This window comes from Artemia franciscana, chromosome 15 (genome assembly GCF_032884065.1).
Source record: "Artemia franciscana chromosome 15, ASM3288406v1, whole genome shotgun sequence".
Classification (NCBI taxonomy): Eukaryota; Metazoa; Arthropoda; class Branchiopoda; order Anostraca; family Artemiidae; genus Artemia; species Artemia franciscana.
The window spans coordinates 24,570,932-24,591,285 of record NC_088877.1 but is presented as its reverse complement, the minus strand read 5'-3'; the positions used below and the strand labels follow the sequence as shown (position 1 = coordinate 24,591,285).

At 36.6% G+C, this 20,354-nt stretch overlaps 1 protein-coding gene and 1 long non-coding RNA gene across 3 annotated transcripts in view; one reads left to right on the top strand and one right to left on the bottom strand.

Annotated features, from left to right (window-relative positions):
- The window catches only part of LOC136036232 (phenoloxidase-activating factor 2-like), a 123,437-nt gene extending 119,884 nt beyond the window's left edge, over window positions 1–3,553 (bottom strand). Inside the window, exon 1 of the mRNA XM_065718329.1 lies at window positions 3,407–3,553. The gene's annotated coding sequence lies outside the window, so the exon portion shown is untranslated. The remainder of the gene's footprint in view (window positions 1–3,406) is intronic.
- Window positions 1–20,354, top strand: part of LOC136036234 (uncharacterized) — a 120,382-nt gene that overhangs the window by 85,815 nt on the left and 14,213 nt on the right. The window contains exon 1 of one of the 2 annotated variants that reach the window (XR_010619671.1): window positions 1,816–2,303. The exons of the other annotated variant lie outside the window; for it this stretch is intronic. This is a non-coding gene — a long non-coding RNA (uncharacterized LOC136036234). Of the gene's footprint in view, window positions 1–1,815; window positions 2,304–20,354 lie in introns of those variants that run through there. 2 annotated transcript variants of the gene reach the window in all.

The window sequence follows — 20,354 nt, the reverse complement described above, 5'->3', positions numbered from 1 at the left end:
GTATGTCCCGGGAAGGTATTTTGAAGCAACTACTTCCACTCCTTCTCTCTCTAGAGAGCCCTGACCTTTGATGACCTTTTAAAATATGTGTGTTATAAAAGTGAAACCTTGCAAAATAGATCTTCTGCTTAATTGAAGTACAACAAAATTGTTTCCAGCTTCATAACTTTGCTCAATTCCATTTTATAAGGTTTTAAAGATACGCAAATTCATTTTCTAAATTTTGAAAAAAAAAACATTGATATGGCTCAAAATTCTACTCAAATAACAGGGACTGCATTTTCAGAACCAAAGGTAGAGAAGAAGCAACTAGTAACTGAAAATTAAGGTAAAATGTTGTTTTGTCAAAATTTCAATAGGTAGGCAAAAACCTGTCATGTAGGCAAATTTCAGGGCCCTTGTGAGGGAGAAGGAGTGGAGGTGGGTACTTTGAAATACCTTCCCAGGACATACTTCAGCCTTTAGACCCATTTCTGAAAGTTTAATTTTCCTAACCTAAACCCTTTCTGAGATAGCAAGAAGTCAATTAACTAGAATTTTACCGAAATAAGTTCAACGATTGCAGTCTTTTTCGATTCATTGATTAATGATATAGCTAAGAAACAGACATACCTTAAGAATCAGAATTAATTTAATCCTGATTCTAAGTGTAACATTCATTTCCGAGACAAATATCATAAACCCCACCCCTTTTAATGATCAATTATAGGCTATACCCTGAATTGTATTTATGCAATGAATTTCCATTGTTTTGATAAACCGTTAAATCAGTTTGAAGAAAATAGTGATGCATGGAATATTCAGTGCATAGGCAGAGGCAGTTTTAGTGGAGGGGGCAGAGGGGACATGTGTTATGGGCGGTAAAATCTTAACAAACAAATACAACGTAGAAACAATAGTTTTTTTGTGCAATATTTGCACAAAAAATAATCTGTAAGTAGTTTTTACTAATAATTTTAAAATCATCAATTTCTTAAATTCGGGTAAAGATAAGACCCCAGTTACTCGCCAAAGAGGAGTCTATCAAATACCCTGTGATTGCGGAAAATACTATGTCGGCAGGACCCATCAGAATCTAGACAAAAGTTTACAACAGCATAAAAATGACATAGACAAGGCCTTAATTTCAAATGGTTCCAACAACTCCTTTGATTCTGCTCTAGGTTGGCATATATTTAATAATCCGTCCCACATGATACTTTTTGAAAACTCTTCACTCATTAGTAATGATTTGGGAATAAAACAGGTGGTTCGAGAATCAATTGAAATTAATCTCAAAATAAATAAAAATATTTCTTTGAACAGGGACTTGGGGGAATACTCACTAAATTCTTTATACTCAAATTTAATTAAAAATGATCTAACAAAATATTTTACTAAACCAATTTATAATATTACTGAACCAACTACGAAAAGGCCTTTGAGACAGGCTGCTAAACAAGCAAGATTAGCTTTAAGAAATTGCATCTAATCATTTTATTTCTCTTTAGTTTGAATGAGTTTATATTTCTTCATTTCATTCTTTTCGCCAGTCCTGGTTGAACTTCGCTGAAGTAAGGATGCTAGGGCTATATTTAAAAAAAAATGTTTTAATAAGTGTTTTTATATTCAGTTTTAATTCTCACAATTTGATGTAAGTTCTTTTATATATATATATATATAGTATTGTATTCTGCTGAAGACGGCCCTTGGACATAGGGCCGAAATATCTACATAAATAATTTCCATTGTCTTGAAAAAACTTTCCCTATTGTTTCTACGTTGTATTTGTTTGTTATGGAAAGGCAATGTGGTCTTCGTCGCTATTTTGGTAAAATCTTAGAGTGCAAAATCTTAAATAAATAATCTAACGGTTAGAATGATTTTGTAATTTTTTTTAACTTTATTTTTATTAAAACAAAGTAGAAGATGGAGTTGGTAAAAAGTGTAAGCAAACTGAATCGGAAATTTTAATTTTTTCCGTATCTTCATTACCATTCTTTGAAAATAAAAGTAACTAGACCAAATTTAATTGATTTTAGAACAAGTAGAATTATAAACAATTGATTGGGCCGAGGTAATTAATAATTTTGCAGAGGCTAAAGTAAGAAATCTCAAATTCAAATGAATAGAAATTTTGTTAAAATTTGGTTTGAAAATTTTTGAGAGACCGGGGGATGGGGCTAATGAGGATTTTCCCCCGGACGCAAGAGAGGCCAGAAATGGTACTGTGTGTAGTGTGCATACATGGCCATTAAGATATTGTAACCTGCAATGGAAATGAACATTATGTTCAGGTTCAAAAGGAAACTGTGATTCTAAAGGTATGTAAATTCCTTAGCTGTCCAATGATCCATGTATCGGAAAATTTACCCAAAAAATGATGCAAACCAACAGAAACTACGTTTTTGTACATAGTCTAGGGTTCATTCGGCCCATTAGTGGGAGTGGGGTGTAGGACAATTGTTACGGCAATGACATTATATTTGGAAACAGTATTGAATGGGAAAGCGAATGCTAGACAATTATTCTTTTCAATCAGTTCGTGAGAACGAACTAAAAAGCCCCTTTCATATACGGAGTAATTTCTGTTGCTCCTTACTTTCATTTCAAAAAACTTGTTTTTTTATTTAATTTAAATAAAAAAACAAGTTTTTTTAAATGAAAGTAAGGAGCAGCAGAAATTACTCCGTATATGAAAGGGGCTTTTCCTCCTCAACGCCCCGCTCTTTACGCTAAAGTTTCTTACTGTTTTAAAAATAGAGTTAAGAGAAAGAGTCAAACTTTAGCGTAAAGAGCGAGGTGTTGAGGAGGAAAAGCACCTTTCATATACGGAGTAATTTCTGTTCGTTTTAAGTTTTAATGTTGCTCCTTACTTTCATTTAAAAAACTTGTTTTTTTATTTAATGTTATTAAGGTCTTCCCTTCAGAAAAGGAATCTGCACCAAGGCTGTATTGATTACCTAGGCCATACCAGGTTTGATCCTCCTCACCACAAAATGTTTGTCTGACTATGAAAAAAAATCATATTTTGAAATTTTCGATGCATCCTTTAGGCATAAGCCTTTAATACAGGAATAGAAAATGTTAAGAAAAAATTCTTACTTCATAATATGCAGAAAAGTTGCGGTTGACACATTTTGAATTCAATTACAATGTACCTTACCCACAGCCCCCCCCCCTAATGTACAAACATATAGCCCAGATCATATATCTCCCAAGCACATTGCTATGCATCATTCTGCTTTCAACCCATATACCCGTGAATCGAATCAACTGTGACGAAATCAAGAAACAGAGAACCATTTTTATTTGTGTGAAAAATAAAAATTTATTGTCTAAACTCACTCCCCTCCCCAACAAAAATTCAGGATACACCTTGCTCAGTGCAAGATTATCATTTAACAAACAAAACAATGAACTGTACCTGGTTGAATGTGAAATACACAATATCCAAAAGTAGAGATTTTTTCAGGGCAGATGCTGATCCAGAATCTGGAAATTATTAATTTAAAACAAATCAGCGTCACCGCGAGATCGCAGACTGAAGAACAATATCTCGTTTTGAACAAGTCCGCTTATACCTTGTAAACCCGTGTTTACTACCAAGGTCGGGTTCACAGATAAAGAAAAAAAAATTGAGTGACGTATGGTGTTGCATCACTCAAAAGACTTCACACCTACTTTGAATATTACTTAAATAGACCGTAAAGAAGGGCCAATAAAGGTCGACCTAGTTGTGCCATGGATCACACGAGGTTTTTGGGGGACAGATGGGCCACTTTCCCCGGGCACACAAATTTTAGGGGGGCCAAAGTTCAAATTCACTGTCTAACGATTATAATAATTTGAAATTGACGCATTGAGTAGAGGACACGGTTAATAAATGAGAATTATTTGTAAATTGTAACTAAAAAAATAAAAATAATCAACAATCACAATTAAAATAATGAAATTAGAATAGTTAAAAATAATTATTTGATTTAATGAGAAATTGAAAAATAATCGAAAAATAAATTATTAAATAATTAATAAATTGAATGTAATTTTGTTAATAAATAAATATTTTTTTTAATTTGGCTCGGAAATCTTGTGGGAGACAGGGGGAGGGCTTTAGGTAATATTATACCCCCAAGAGAGGCCAGAACCGCCACTGCTTTGAATACACTTATTAGTCATTCTTTTTTATGATCACAAACTTATCGCATCTAATGGTTAAACGTAAAGAGGAAACAAACGATTGTTCTCCTATTCTTCCATGCTAAAAAGTGTGTTTAATTCCATTGGTTTATTTTCGTGAAATAAATTGCTGAACTTTTATGCCAATTGCATTATTCCTTAAACAGATGTCAGAGACAGAGGCAAAATAAATCCGCTTTTTTAACCTGTTATTACTATGACAAGTTTTGAGCCCGTAAGAAGAACGCAAAACCTGATGATTTTCCTGTATGGACTTTTAAGCAAGTAAAATAACAAAATATATTTCAGTCACAGCATTTTTGCAAGTAAACTCTCTCTTTCTGTGCTCAATTAAATAAAAAAACAATTTTTTAACTGCAAGTAAGGAGCGACATTAAAATTTAAAACGAACAGAAATTATTCAGTATATGAAAGGGGTTGTCCTCTCTGCAATGCCTGGCTCTTTACGCTAAAGTTTGACTCTTTATCACACTTCTAGTTTTTAAAACAATAAAAAAGAATTTAGTGTAAAGAGCCAAGCGTTGCAGAGGGGACAACCTCTTTCATATACGGAATAATTTCTGTTCGTTTTAAGTTTTAATGTCGCTCCTTACTTGCAGTTAAAAAATCTTGTTTTTTAATTAATTTCTGAACGTTTTTGAATTAATGCATGTTTTGATTTTGGTTCACCGCACATGAATAATTAAAACGAAATTTGCACATTAATTTTTGGTTTTGCTAAATGGCTTTCTCATAGTTTTGATCGGATGATTTTGATAAAAAAAAGGGGTGGAGGAGGAGGCCTAGTTGCCAGGCAATTTTTGGTTACTTAAAAATGCAACTAGATTTTTTTGTATTTTTTGTACGAACGTTCTTGTTAGTAATAAACATACATATCTTACGAATTAACTTACGTAATTAACTTCTGTATTTGTGTATTTCATTACGTATGTGAGGGGGTTTGCCCCCTCGTCAATACCTCGCTCTTTACACTAAAGCTTGGATTTTATCCCAAATTTTAAAGAATGACCCCTAAATCACAAAGGCCGTATTGCTAAATTGCTGAAAATACTTTAGCGTAAAGAGCGAGGTATAGTAGAGGAGACGAATCCCCTTATATACGTAATATTTTATGTTTGTTTTAAGTTTTAATACTACTCATTACTTCCCGGTGAAAAATTTTTGTATTTATTTATTTTCTCATTGTTTTTTTTTAATAATGCTAGAAAATCCTGTGCCCCATTGATGGGAATTCTCTTCCCTCGTGAAAAATTCCTCCATGGATAGATCCTCCTACGCAAACCCCTCCCTCTGACCCATCCCCATCCCAACGTGAAAAGTCCCCCTGAAAATGTCTGTATACTTCATAATAACCATTGCTATATGTAAACAATGGTCAAAATTTGTAACTTGCAGCCCCTCTCCCGGGAAATGTGAGGGATTAAGTCGTCCCCAAAGACATAGTTATTAGGTTTTCGACTAAGTTGAACAGAATGCCTATCTCAAAGTTCTGATCCGGTGACTTTGGGAAAAAATGTGCGTGGGAGGGGGCCTAGATGCCCACCAATTTGGTCCCTTAGAATGGGCACTAGAACTTTTAATCAGTTAGAATGAGCCCTCTCGCGACATTTTAGGACCATTGGGTCGATACAATTACCCCTGGCAAAAAAACAACAAAAAAACAAATGAAGACGTATCCGTGATCTGTCTTCTGGCAAAAAATACAAAATTCCACATTTTTGTAGATAGGAGCTTGAAACTTCTATAGCAGTGTCCTCTGATACGCTGAATCTGATGGTGTGTTTCATTCTGTATAGACCATTGTATTCTGTATAGACTATTGTATTCTGTATTCTGTATAGGGGAAGGAACCCCCCGGAAGCGCCGTACTGTACCCGCCGGTATTCAGTTACACGTAAGTTGCGGGGAATAGGTGAGGGGGTCCTTACGCTTCCCTTGTTCCTGGGTGATTTCAGTAACTTCAGACTCTGAGCAATTTCATTCCGATAAGCGCCGGCATCTGGCATGGGTTCTACGAAGAAAGGCGAGGAACTTGTTTACAATCCAATTCTGAACTTTGTGACTCGTGCAGTCAAAGCGAGGAACAAAAGTGATGACGTTTTGGCTAAAGCTGTTCAGTATTATAAGCAGGATGCTCTGGCGAAAGCCAAAGAATTGATTTGGCTTCTTGCTGGAATGTCGACACGTGCGTCACCTGAATCGAAAAACTCGAAACCTCAGGACATTGTCTTAGATCTGGTAAAAGCTGTTCGAACATGCAACGAGACTAGTATTCCCAAATTTGTCATATATGTGCCTGATGAGATCCCGATTATCCATAGAGAGATAACAGCCATACTCACCAGAAAAATGAATGAAGTTTGCAGTGCTATTGTAGATCTTAAAGAACGTTTGACATCACTAACAGCACAGAGCCTATCAGTAGTACAAAGTCCGAGTCCCCCTCTGACTCCGGTCGTGAAGCCAACTTACTCGGTCATCCTAAAGCAGCCACCAAAAAGGCTTGATAAACCTGCGCAGCGTAAAGATTATCTTGAAAGTCTTGCTGACAGTGCATTTTGCTCACACATTCTTGACTTAAAACCTCTTTGGAAAGAATGGCGTATTGTGTGGGACGATAAGAAAGCTGGAGCCTCCCTTGCGAATTCTGCTCAAGATGCGAAACTGAAAGCCCCCTTACTTTTAGGCATGATTCGTCACGTGCCTGATGACATTTCCGACTTGGACTTATGTGCGATGATTCGGAACTGTGTGAAAGCTGAGAAGATACGTCAGACTCGTTCATACAAACTAGCGTTTGAACAGGATGCTGATTTAGAGAGAGCCTGTATGAACCCTATTGTTTTTGGTTTTAAGAGGCACCAAATTGAGGAATACAGGTTCCTTCCTATGCACTGTTACAACTGTCAACAATATGGACATTCCGCAAAAGTTTGTAAGAACTCTGCCTGTTGTTCTTGGTGTGCCGGTGATCACAGTAATTCAAAATACAGTCCCTGTTCTGGTGTTATGAAGTGTGCGCTCTGTAGTTCTACTGATCACCCATGCTATAGCATCAAGTGCCAAGTATGAAAGGCGCTCCTGAGTAACAATTGACGAATTCTCCCGTTAGAGTTTGTACATGGAACGTAAATGGGGCTATCATTGAGAAATTACCATTCTTAGAAAGCCAACTCTGCTCCAATGATATACTCTGCTTACAAGAACATTTTCTAACGTCCAACTCTGTGTGCCTACTGAAATGCAATGACAGTATCCGTGTTTTTGTAGTTCCTGCAGTTCGATCCGGAAGAGGGAGGCCCCTTGGGGACGTTGCAGCACTTTTGAGTTCACGGTGATCAGCTGAGTTAATTGCGGAAAACGAACACTTCGTTGCTGTAAAAGTCGGCCAGACTTGTATATTTTCTGTTTATCTGCCGACTGATTATCGTGACCTGGCGTCTGAGGAGCGATTCAGCAGCGCCTGTGCTAAACTCATGAAAGTTCTTCATGATTATTGTGACAAATTTGGTAATATCATAATAGCTGGTGATTTCAACTGCAACGTGGCCGCAAGTTCTAACGCTAGGTCACAGTTGCTCCTACCTGCTTTACCTGGGTTTCAAGTCGTTGACAATGACCACGATTTTACCTACCTACATAACTCGGGTTCCACCAGCTCTCTAGACTTTTTTCTCTATTGTGATGGCATCAGACCAGTAGGTTTGAGCCACGTGGACACTGGTGTTTCCGCTTTCGATCACTTCCCACTTACCTGTAAGTTTGAAGTGGAGCCAACTTGCATCAACAGTAGAGTCAAAACAAAGTGGTTTTACAAATCTGATTGGGGCAAAATCGACACCGCTGGTTACATGTCCATGCTAGACGATATTCTATCCAAAATATAAGTGCCATTTCAGCTACTTCGAATAAACCTGGATATACCTCAAAGTGAAAAACGAATCCTACTGAATATTTACTGCTCAGAGATTACTCATGCTCTACGTAGTGCAGACGCCTTAGCTGTACTTCGTCGGAGGGTTCGTGTTGCGTCAGAAGTGCCCATGTGGTCACTGAACCCCGATCTTGTGGCTGCGTGTCACAAATCTAAGTTTTGGTTCTAAGTAACATGGAATGAATGTGAGAGGCCACGCTCCGGACCTGTATATGAAACTATGGTGTTTACAAAGCGTAAGTTTTCTAAAGCCTTGACTAAGCATAAGACTACTGTAATTGACAGTTTATCTGAGCGACTGAATGATAATCCCAATGAAATTTGGAAATTTTTGAATAAAAAGAAAGCAGCTAGTGATCCCTCTTTGCCTGTACTCCCAAGTGAAAAGCAGTGGACCGATTGTTTTACTAGTGAATTTTCACCGGCCGATCCTTTCCTAGAGGACAGTTTCTCGGCTCAACTAGACGAAGCTCTTTGTGGAAGTTCTCGTGACCTAGGTTTTACTGTAACTGCTTCAAATATCCGTGATTGTATAAAGAAAGTGAAAAAGAAACAATCGATTGATGAGCTATGCGGCTTGCACTTACTTTACGGTACTGAACTTTTAGTTCACCATCTGGAGCTGCTGTATCAAATGATTTTTAATTGTGGAATAGTTCCAGATATATTTTGTGCAGGTGTTATTACCCCTGTTCCTAAGAAGGGGAAAAATAAAAGTAGTTGTAGTTCTTACCGGCTACTGTACTGTTTCGCCGATTGTGTGTAAGTTGTTTGAACTGTTGGTGATTGACGATATGAATCAAGCTTGTTCCACACCAGACCATCAGTTTGGTTTCAAAAAGGGTTATAGCCAAGAACATGTCCATACAATTATTGAAAATGTTTTGCTAGAAATAGAAGAAAGTGGTGAAACGGTGATTATGGCTGGGCATGACGTCTTTCGAGCATTTGATTCAGGAATACATCCCCAACTGTTGCTGAGACTCGTGGTACGAATCGGTCAATAGTGCGTGTATATAGGGACATGAATAGTAAGCTGTACGTTGTTGTAAAAGTGCCGGTTTCTAATGGGTATGCGCTCGGGTCCGTATAAGAGTTTGGAAAAGTATTCGACAGGGTCGTGTTACATCCCCTCCCCTTTATGATAATAGTGTAGTGGAGGCCCGAAATAAGGTTGTAACTAGTTCCAATTTTAGAGGCCTTGATCTGTCGCTTGCTAACTATGCAGATGACATGTTGAATTTAAGTAAGACGTATGCTGGTATAGAAGAGAATTTTGATATTTTCAGTTATGAGTATAAACAGATTGGTCTTAGATTTAACCCAGGAAAGCGTGAAGTTGTTGTAGTAGGAATGTCGACTGGTCGTTCATCTGCTGAAAATATTCGCCTTGGATTGAATCTTTCAAAGCCTTCGACTAGTATTACTTAACTTAGTTTGCCAATTGGCTCTAGTTTAAAGCATACTAGGACCCTACTGCTTGACTTTTTGAGTGAAAGACTGTGAAGGACGTTCTTGTTTTATGTAAATCCAGGTATAAGCGGGCGATTCTAGGAAGGATATACAATGCGTTTGCTGTGCCCCATCTACTAGCTTTAGCACCCTTTTGGGAACTTTTTAGTCAAACTGAAAAAACAGCTATTCGCCGATTGTATGCCCGTTATGCGAAGTTCCTTTTAGGTATCCCTCTATGGAAGAACAATCGACGACTTGTGTTTAGTTTTGGTATAGCGCAACCATTTGTAGTCATCGAAGAATGCCGATCTCGCTTTATGAATACGCTAAATCGTGAAAATAGTTTACTGAGTGTTTTTTTGTCGTGAGATTTAAGTTAATGTATCTTTTCTTTTTCCTTTTTTTTGTCATTACTCCATGTTAGCACTATGTGTGTCTTTTGGGAAATAAAATAATAATAATTCAATCAACAGGCTGTTTTGTTAATCCATAGACACTTGTTTTTTGCCCAAAGCTGAGAAAAAACTGCCCCAAAATTTATATTTATGCTCACATGTTTTGAAAATTAATAATTCTGAAAAGTATTATTCTTTTGAGAATTCTGTGATTCTCTTAAGTGAATGAGCTTCTCCCAATTTCATATCTATAAAGGATCTCGATCACCAATTGTAAAAGCAGCTTCCTAAAGTTTTTTGACTTTAACACAAAATGTATCTCCATGCATACTTAGCTGGCGATAGTTCAATATATATGTTAAATTAGTTACCGTGAAAGACTGCAATTGGAGAATGTCGATATTGTCGGCTTTGTCAGTCTTATTCAAGGTTTGAAGGCAAAATTTATAGTTATGTTAGGTTAACTTAGGTTATAAATCTCTGAAATAGCTTAAAAGCCAAACTCAACCTAACCTGTCACCGGTGAATGTCTGAAATTACTTTTTTTTTTTTCCTTGGATTTAGTCAGCTTTGTAAGTTTTATGCAAGGTTAGGTCGGGTTTGGCTTTCAACCCATTTCTGATGTTTATAACCTAATTTAACCAAACATAACTTTAACTTTTGCCGTTAAACCTTACTTAAGACTGACAAAGCCGACTTACAAAGCTGATTGAATCTAAGCAGAAGAAAAGAAATTTTAGACATTCACCGACATTTACACCGACATTAGTGTCAACATTTACCAGATTTTGGTCTTTCACCGTAACAGATATACCGCTGAAAAAGAATAATTTAACTCATTGACCTATCAGTATGTCAAAGACTCTTCGAGGCCTGATCTATAAAGGACGATTTTAAGAACTATAGAACATGTCTAAAAGAAGCTGGTGTAAAGAAAAACCTCAAAAATCAAATTTGTTTAAAATCGTTTTGATTTTAGCCGCTTTGCCATAAATTGAAATTATTGTCTTTTCGGCAGTTCGGCAGTAGCCACCGTAACATTTATAAATAAAGTAACCTTTAAAATATCAATTAGTTATCACATAAAAGTAATCTCTAAAAAATAAACTTACAATAATATAAAATAAGTATAAACATATAAAAATATAGGTATAAAATATAAAATAAGTAACAATTATTCTAAATTGAAGAGGACACAAAAATTATAATAGCCTATGAAGAGCCCTTCACGGGCTATTATAGCCTATGAAGGCTATATATGATAAGTCAAAAACTTGACTTATCTTGCGTATTTCATCAGATAAAAGTGCAATAAACCACAAATTGTTACATCTACTTTCAAAGCCCTTAAACTGAATACATTATATACTGACCCGTTGATTCATTTATAGAAATTTATTATATTTTTTTGGGCTTTTTCAAAAGGACAAGAGCCCCTTCCCGAATAGAAATTTAGAAGCGCAAGGCTTTATAAGAAAAAGACATATCTTAGCGGTAAAACTAACTCAATTTTATTGAAACCACGGTCGTTTAAGTTATGTAATTTTTACATTACATAACTCGATACGTTGTAAGTAGTTGCAAAAAGGGGGTGGTCACCTGGGATAGACCCTGAGCACGACCATCATAAATTTGTAAATGGCTCATATAATATGTTTCCAGTAAAACTGAGCACCACAAGATCTGGAATAACTGATTCTGGAGGTGACATCTTTCTTTCAATGGAGATTTTGTTTATAAACATAGTTATCATCACTAAACTTAATTTCTGGCCCCAAATCCAGAATCCTTTTCCGAAGTGCTTTCAGCAAAACTGAGCCCCGGAAGATCTGAAATAACTAATTCTGCAGCTGACGTATTTCTTTGAATGAAAGTTTTATTTGTAGATATGACTATAAGCGTTTAGGTAATTTCGAAGACACACTGCCTTTCCATAGCAATAAATAAAAGTTCGAATAGGGATAAATCCTTTTATTAGACAGTGAAAAAACAATCAAAAAATATAATTGATATTTCGATCACATGTCCAGCGATTGAAGTATCCAGTGTATTTTTGACTGTTTTTTCACTGTTTAATAAAAAGATTTATCCCTATTCGAACTGTTATTTATTTTCATTATTGCTAAATTCATTTTCTGGTCCAAAATCCAGAATCCTCTTCTAAATTAACGCCCAGGATCCGTGGGTGATTAGCGTAACATCCTCAATCTGCATAATTTTTCATTTTTATATTAGAATACAATTATTCTGTCATTGTCTGATTCTTCTTGAAGGTCACTGTCAATTTCAATAATAGATTGAGCCAAGACCTAACCTGCTCAACTTGCGGATTAGTCTGCCATTGTCCTCTTGCTTTCTCACCGTCATCATCAATTGCCAAATTCTTAAGTATCAAGTCCAGTAACAATAGAATCTGATGGTTTGAATTAATTCTGTGGAAATCTCCACAGCCCTATAAATCTTAATAAGTCAGGAAAAATCAGGAATTCAAGTTGTAATGAGAAAGCCCTGCATATACATTTTACGGTAGAAGCTGGGGCGAAACTTGAAAAAAAAAATGGGGAAAAAAATAAGCTAAAACATATGGCGTCAAATAGTTCGAGAGTGTAGGGGAAGATACATTCTGTTAGTTATTGGTAATAAAATTTTCTTATTATTGAAAATAATGTTTTGGGACCAAGGCCAGTGAAAATAGTAGGTGATTATTTAAATTAGTTAGGTGGAAACATACACAACCCTATATGTTTTAATGAACGACAAAAATAGGAAATTCAAGTTTTAATAAAAAAAAACACACATACCGTTTTGGATAAAGGCGGGAGCAAAATTTGGAAAAAAATGGGTGAAAAATCCTCAAAAAATAAGCTACATACGCATGATGCCAACCAGCTTGAGAGAGTGTTGCTTTTCTCTGAAGGTGTAGCTGCGAATAAACAGATTGTTAATGCTTGAATTGTGACAGAGATAAGGGATACTTTTTACGCTTCAACATTACAACACTGGCAAAAAAGTGGTTCTTCCCTAAATTTTCGTAATGTTGAAGCAACCAAAAGAATAATCTGTGAAAATCTCGATTCTCAGTTATGAATAGACTTGCCCCGCCCTATTTTGCTATTTACATACCACTCCACAAATTTTTAGACATACCTTTTGGGGGGTATTTTCAATAAAAAATACTCTAATCTGTTATTTTATTGAAAAAATGTCCTCCTCCCTATATTTTTAAATAGATATTCGACACCCTCTTACATGTGAATAAAAAAACCGTTGTCCCCCTCCCCTGTGGAAAATTACTCCCTGAAAACCCCCCAAGAAAATTCCCCCATAAGCAAAATTGAGCAGCCACAGAGAAAGTACCTCAAAATATTGATCGGATGTTTTTAAGGAGTAACAAAAAAAAAAATACTAAAAATAGTTTTAGGACGGGGACTGGTTGGTCTCTAATCCCTTTCGACTTATAGAAAAGTACTAGAACTCAGAAAAGTACAGGAAGGTCTTTCTGATCGAAAGACCATTCTCCAAAGTTTCTAAGAACCTAAGGAGAGGTTGGGGATGAGGAAGGGTCGGCCCCTCCCTCCCCCTATACGGAAAAATTATGCTAATTTTGGGGTTCAATGTAACTCTTTACTTTCATAATAACAGCGTAGACCAGATATATGCCCAGAAATCAAGAGAGATTAAATATCAAACTTCTAACTCCAACCCATACCTTCCTTGGAATTAATTTTGTATTTACCTGAAGGCTCAAGTAGAGTTAAGATGTTTCAGCATTAAAATGTACCCCTTTAGGCATCTAGCCCCCTCCCTAATAACGATACAATCAGAGAATATTACTGTAAAGGTCTCATCTAAAAATGTTTGTTTTTTTTTGCTAGGGAAAGATCTTGGATGTGTGATCGCTTTCTAGATATCGAGAAGGACCAGACATCAAAATTTGGTTTTCCAGTCGCTTCCGATTAAAAAAAAAGGACTAGAACTCATAATTTCCGACCATCCTTTCCATAAAAACCTTATACATTAACAATAAGCAATTTACATATCATATAGTCCTTGCCCCCTGGGGCTCGAGGTTGAGTGAGTTGCCAATCCTGGAAGCACAGTAATTTAACCTTTGGACTATTTTGAATAAATGATTGTCTCAAGATTTTGATCAGATGTGTTTGGGAAAAAACGGTGTGGGTGGTGGCTTGTTGCCCTCCAATCACTTTTGATCCTCAAAAAGGACACTAGAACTTTTAATTTACAATCAAATGAGCCCCTTCCAAAGTGTGTACAACCACACCTTTAATATGAAGTGCCTCTGGGAAAAATAGATAAATAACAATATTTTGAGCCGCTATGGGTCATTAATTCAGGCAACGCTATAGCATTGCCTCTGACTTAAATTAATTTAAAAAAAACAAAGTTTTTCTGAAGGAAGCAATGAGCGAAGTTGAACCTTAAAACGGACAGAAATACTACTTCACAGCCAATCTAATATATATCAATGAAACTAGTACAAATAGACCAACTAATTATGTTTCCCTAAGCTTTTAGGACTATAGAAAACTAGCGCTTTACTGAAAACACAAAATGGGAGTATAAAAAAAGGAATATTGATTCGAGAGTCAAAAGTGAGTATATAGTCCAACAGCAATAAACGAATCTGTAAAGCTTTTTATAGTCTTACACCCGTTGTGACATCAGTAGCTTTCAGTATACAACTAATATTATCTTAACAACATAAGCGTAAAATTAAATATTTTTTTTTTTAATAACCGCAAAGTAGTTAAACAGCATATAGAAATATTAGATTGATTTGTCACGGAACATTTTGGTCTCGCCAGCTATAATACCAACAGTGAGTAATACTCAGTCTTAAATTGTAAGAAATATGCTTTAGTATTACTTGAAATGAGGATCAAATAAACCATAATATGATTTCTGGAAACCCGATTATATCTCTCTATACAACAGTGGAATTTCAAGCTATGATACAATTTCTAAAGCTAGTCTATTGTCTTAATACTATCAAGATGGCTCTATGTTGAATTTGTGTACAAACTAATCATGAAATGTCCTTTTCAGAACCAAAACGAGAGCCAGTCACTGAACTGAGCCACTGTGCAAAAGTAAATGAAAAATAAAGCAACAATCCTAAAATGGATTGTTACTTTATCTTAAAAGGGACTGAACATAAGAAAGATTGATAATATTTTTGTTCTGTAAAAAGTGCTCTTAATTGGTTTGCTTTTATTGTACCAAAACTCCTACATTATTTTGTGTTTTCAGTAAAGCGCTAGTTTTCTATAATCCTAAACGCATAGGGAAAAAATTAATTGGTTTATTTGTACTAGTTTTATTGATACATACTAGATAGGCTGTGAAGTAATAGCTTTTGTCCGTTTTAAGTTTCAACTTCGTTCTTTACTTCCTTCGGAAGAACTTTTTCCTTTTTTTTTTTAATCAACCTATTATCATTTTTCATTAAAATTTAATGTAGAAACAACGCTACCATGGTCTTTTTTTTACACAAAATACAGTATTTTCGTTTCAAGTTTTAATGTTACTCCTTAGCTTCACTTGAAAACTTATGTTTAATATAATTTCTAATTATCACCGATCTAGGGAGATAAGACACATCTAGAGAATAAAGCAAACAACATTGACACCTAAGAATAATTTTCAGTCTATAACACGAAGTTCATTATCCATACTTCACAAAACAATACATATTTTTCAGGAACGTTTGTTTTTCGACCAGCAAAAAACTGTTCGCAGCGATGAGCAAAAAACGCGGCCAACTTCACCTGAAAAATCCATAATGAAGACAGGGCTTTATAAATCATCTTAATTACTAGCAGAAACTAGAAGACTGCTATAACCAACGAGAGCTGTTTAAGGGCTCATTTAAAAGCTTACATTTATATCTAATTATATTTATATATTAAATTTATATAAATTTGACTTGATTGCAGATTCTCACAAAGTGCAGTTTCGGTTGTTTCCTCCATTTTTTTTTTTTTTTTTTTTTTTTTTTTAATGATATTAGATGCCTTTTCCGATGAAATGACCAAAAAAGGGTGCTTTTCAAATCCTAGGCAGGAGTAAAAAAAATAAAGGGGCAAGGGAGTCCCTTCCTCTCAATTATTGCCGTTATAACTAGCACACACGCTTCATCGCAGAGTGAAGTTTGAAGGTTTAATTTAAAACTGATGATCATTCAAGCTTAATTTTTGGGTAGATTTTTAGTTGAAAAGTTATTAGCTTTAGTTAATTTGTTTTCACAATAATCTTTTGATTTAATGATGGGTAGACAATTTATGAAACTGACTAAAAGAGTCTGGAGGGGAGGTATATGTGAGGGTTTCTTATAAACCTCCAATAAGGGCTTTGAACCAAAAATATTGCAATGGCACCGTTTTTTGCTCCCAAACTCTTCCAGTTAAGGTGTCTCGCAAGTGAACCTTCAATCTAGAGGAAATGGGAACTGGTAATTGGTGCGAAGATGAACTTTTCTACAATCCTATCCTGTGCTTTGTACAGAAAAATCTTGCTAAAGGAGTTCGCCCGATACGATAAAAGAGTACATGGCCGATTTCTTCGAGTCTTCTTCTCTTTGTGAGACCCGTAAAATGCTTTTTTTAAAGCTCTTTCCAAATGAAGTCCCATCGAAGCGCGTAGGAGCCAATGCTGCATTAAACTGTGTTTCGGACATTATTTCTTCGCTTGTAAAGTGCGATTCCCAGAACATAAAGCTTCCGGACTTTGTTATCAAATGTCCCAGCGAAGTGCCAATGATCCCTGTTGATGCCTTCAGTACCCTCAGTGCCAAGGTGAACTCTTGTCTTGAACAGCTGCGTGAAATTGTGTCCAAGGTTACTCAGGGACAGTCTAAGCTTGTAGCCTCTACTCAAAACACGAAAAACCCGTCCTACGCTGTCGTTGTAAGAAACCCACCCCCAGAGCTCAGCGACCCTATCCTTCGCATGAAGAAGCTCGAAACGTTGGATGGTCACGACGGGATTGTAAATCTGAAATCTAAGCCAAACAGCAGAAGCTGGGTTGTGATGGTACGTGATAAGCGCTCAGCCGACACACTGGCTGCAGCTGTTACTAGCTCCATTCCAAATGTTGAAACCAAAGTAATTGATAAAAAGCCTTTAGCTGTTGTCCGTGAAATACCCCATAACCATTCAAGAGCTGATTTAGAGGCCTCAGTGGAAGGACTTATTAGTGATAATCAAATCGGCAATTCTCGCAGTTTTCGCCTCGAGTTTATCGACAAAACCGCTCTGAACGCGGTACTGGAGTCTGGAATCCGTATTGGGTACGAAATATTTCGCGCTAAGCCCTTTCAATCCATTCCGCGTCGATGCTTTCGCTGTCAAAGTACTGATCACCTGATTGGAGCTTATCCCCGCTCAGCAGCACATCCCAAGTGTTCCAGATGTTCTGGCCCTCATGTGAATTCCAAGGAAAACCCTTGCCAAGCCTCGAAAAAATGTGCAAATTGCACTATGGAACACGTAAGTTTTAGTCTGAAGTGCAAAGTTCTCCAAGCGGCTCTCAACAACGCTAATAAATGAATGCTCAAACTCCGTTTGGCTTTGTGTCCCTAAATATTAATGGTACAAAAGACAAGGATCTACTGATTGGTGAGCTGCTTGAAAATGATATTATGTTTCTACAGGAGCACCTTCTCTCTAAAGTGAATGTTGATAGCCTAAAGCGTTTTCGGACCCATTATACCTTCTTGGAAAACCCGTGGTAGACCATCAGGAGGTCTGGCCATCTATTTCAGACACAAGACTCAGCCGATATTATTGCAAAGCGACGCTAACATCTTAGCGATAAAATGTGGTGATACCGCATTTATAAACATTTATTTCCCCTGTAATAAAAGGACTGTGCAGTCATTGTCTGGTTTTTCACAAGCATGTAATCGCCTACGAACACTACTTAGCGACCTTTCAAAACAAAATACGAATTGAGTTCTCGTCGGCGACATGAACACTGACTTATTATCTAATTCTGACCGATCTGAAATATTTCTCGATTCACTACCCGGAGGATTCCATCTTGCTGATAGAGATCTTCCATTTACTTATATTCACAATCGTGGTGGTCTTACTTCCAACCTTGATCATGTAATTGTGTCAGATTCAACTCTAATTTCATCAATAGTTCATGTGGACGACTCTAAAATCGACGACGATTATTTACCAATCACGTGCCAACTATCTTGCTCCATGGCAAGCTCTGTGCAACGTAACTCTCCCAAGTGGTTCTCAAAGTTAAATTGGGAAAATATCAATGTTCCACTTTATGTATTGACATTGTCGCTGTTATTAACATCTATTAAAGTGCCTTTCCACTTATTGAAACATCTGTATCTACAACTTTAACTAACTCGGGTAGATATCAACTCGTATTATCAGCAAATAGTGTTCTGTCTAAAGTCTGCCGCTAAAAAAGCTGTTCCCTCCGAGTGCGTGCGAACGGGTACTCGCAATCCCTTTTGTAAAGTTGATCCTAAAGTGAAGATGGCTAAACAAAAAGCTAAGTTCTGGCTCCGTATGTGGATAGCCTGTGATCGTCCTTCTTCTGGTTCAGTACATCAAATAAAACAGAAAACCAAACGAGAGTACAAATATTCTCTGCGTAGAGCGAGACTGAATGCCTGGGATGGTCCTTGTGACAGGAAATCCTGGGATCGTGTTATAAACAGTGTAAAGTGTTCACCTCCAATTAATTCGTCTCTTCGGCTATGTGACTTCGTTTCTCATTATAAAAATATTTTGCTTTCATTTAATATCAATCTCCAAAATCATTTTACAAAGCTTGTCAACTCAATCCTCCCAATTCGTATCAACCAATCTCAAGTGTTGTCGGTGGAATCTGGTGTTATACTCCGAGCTCTTAAGCAAGTGAATAAGTCTGAGTCTCTCGATAGTGATGGTCTTTGCTTCAAGTTTTTTGCTTATGACTGTCCTGAACTGCTGAAGCATTTGCAGTTATTATTTCAGATGTGTTTGGCACAGTCCATTGTGCCAGATAGTTTTTTGTCCGGTTGTATATCTCCCATAGTCAAGAGGGGTAAGGACCCCAGTGCTTGCTCTAATTACCGTCCTATCACTGTGTCTTGTTTTGTTAGTAAGCTATTTGAATATGTACTGCTACCGGCCATTAACTCCAAGTGCAATTTTACACCCTTCCAGCTTGGTTTTAGAAAAGGTATGAGCTGCGTTCAAGCTCACCATATTGTGGGTCGGCTAATGAAACAAGCTGTTGCTCAAAAAAGTCCCCTGTATTGTTTGACTGTTGACATATCTAGTGCTTTTGACAATGTAATTCATTCAAATGCTTTGTTTTCTCTAGCAGCCTCAGGTGTTAACCTTTCTATTGTTTCCGTGCTTAAGTATTGGTATGCTAATTCTTCAGTTAGGGTGAAGTGGAATGGTACTGTAGGGGAGTATATTCCTGTTAAAAAAGGCGTTAGGCAAGGTGCCGTATTATCCCCGAGCATATTTAAATGTGTTTTAGCTTCGTGTCTCCAACGTCTTCAACCGTCAATTTTTTACAATGATAATTTAGGCATTAGTCACGTTGCATATGCTGATGATGTTCTGCTTCTGAGCCGGACAAAACATAGTCTAATTACCAACTTTTACCGGCTTTCAGCCGCACTATCTACAGTAGGCCTTTCAGTTAATGCTTCCAAATGTGAGTTTTTGTGTTTTGGGAGTCCTCCATCAGCATCACCTCTTTGCTTGGGTTCTTCAACTATACCATGTTCAGCAAGTATTAAATGGTTGGGTCTCTCTTTTTCCACATCACTTTCGTCTACTTGCTCCGCTATTACGTCCAGCGTGCTGAAAAGTATGCGGGTTGGATACGCGAAAATTTCACCCAATCTTGGTCGGTATAACCGAAAAGGACTATGCCGTCTCTATTCTAGTTTTTGAGCCCCTGCTGTTCTTTATCTTTCTGGTTTTGCTTTCCTCCTTCGCAAGAAGGATACAAAGAAAATACGCTCAGGATATTTTAAGTATTGCAAGTATTTGCTGCGTCTCCCTCGGTGGTATCGGAATCATACAGTCGTTTCTAAATTTGATATCGTTGATGCGCCCTCGCGACTGAAACATTTATCTAAAGATATATGTCTTAAAATTCGGCAAATGATTGGTGTTTTAGACCCTCTTTGGCCATTTTTTGAATTGAGGTAATTTACTTATGTTGTATGTTGTTATGCTGCTATGTTATTTATGTTGTTATTATTTTTGTCTTGTTTTTTTTTTCTTTTTTTTTTGTGTTTACTATACAGTTTAATGTATTTTGTGGGTTATAAATAAATTATTATTATTATTATTATTATTATTATTATATGGATAATCTGAAAAGTAATCATA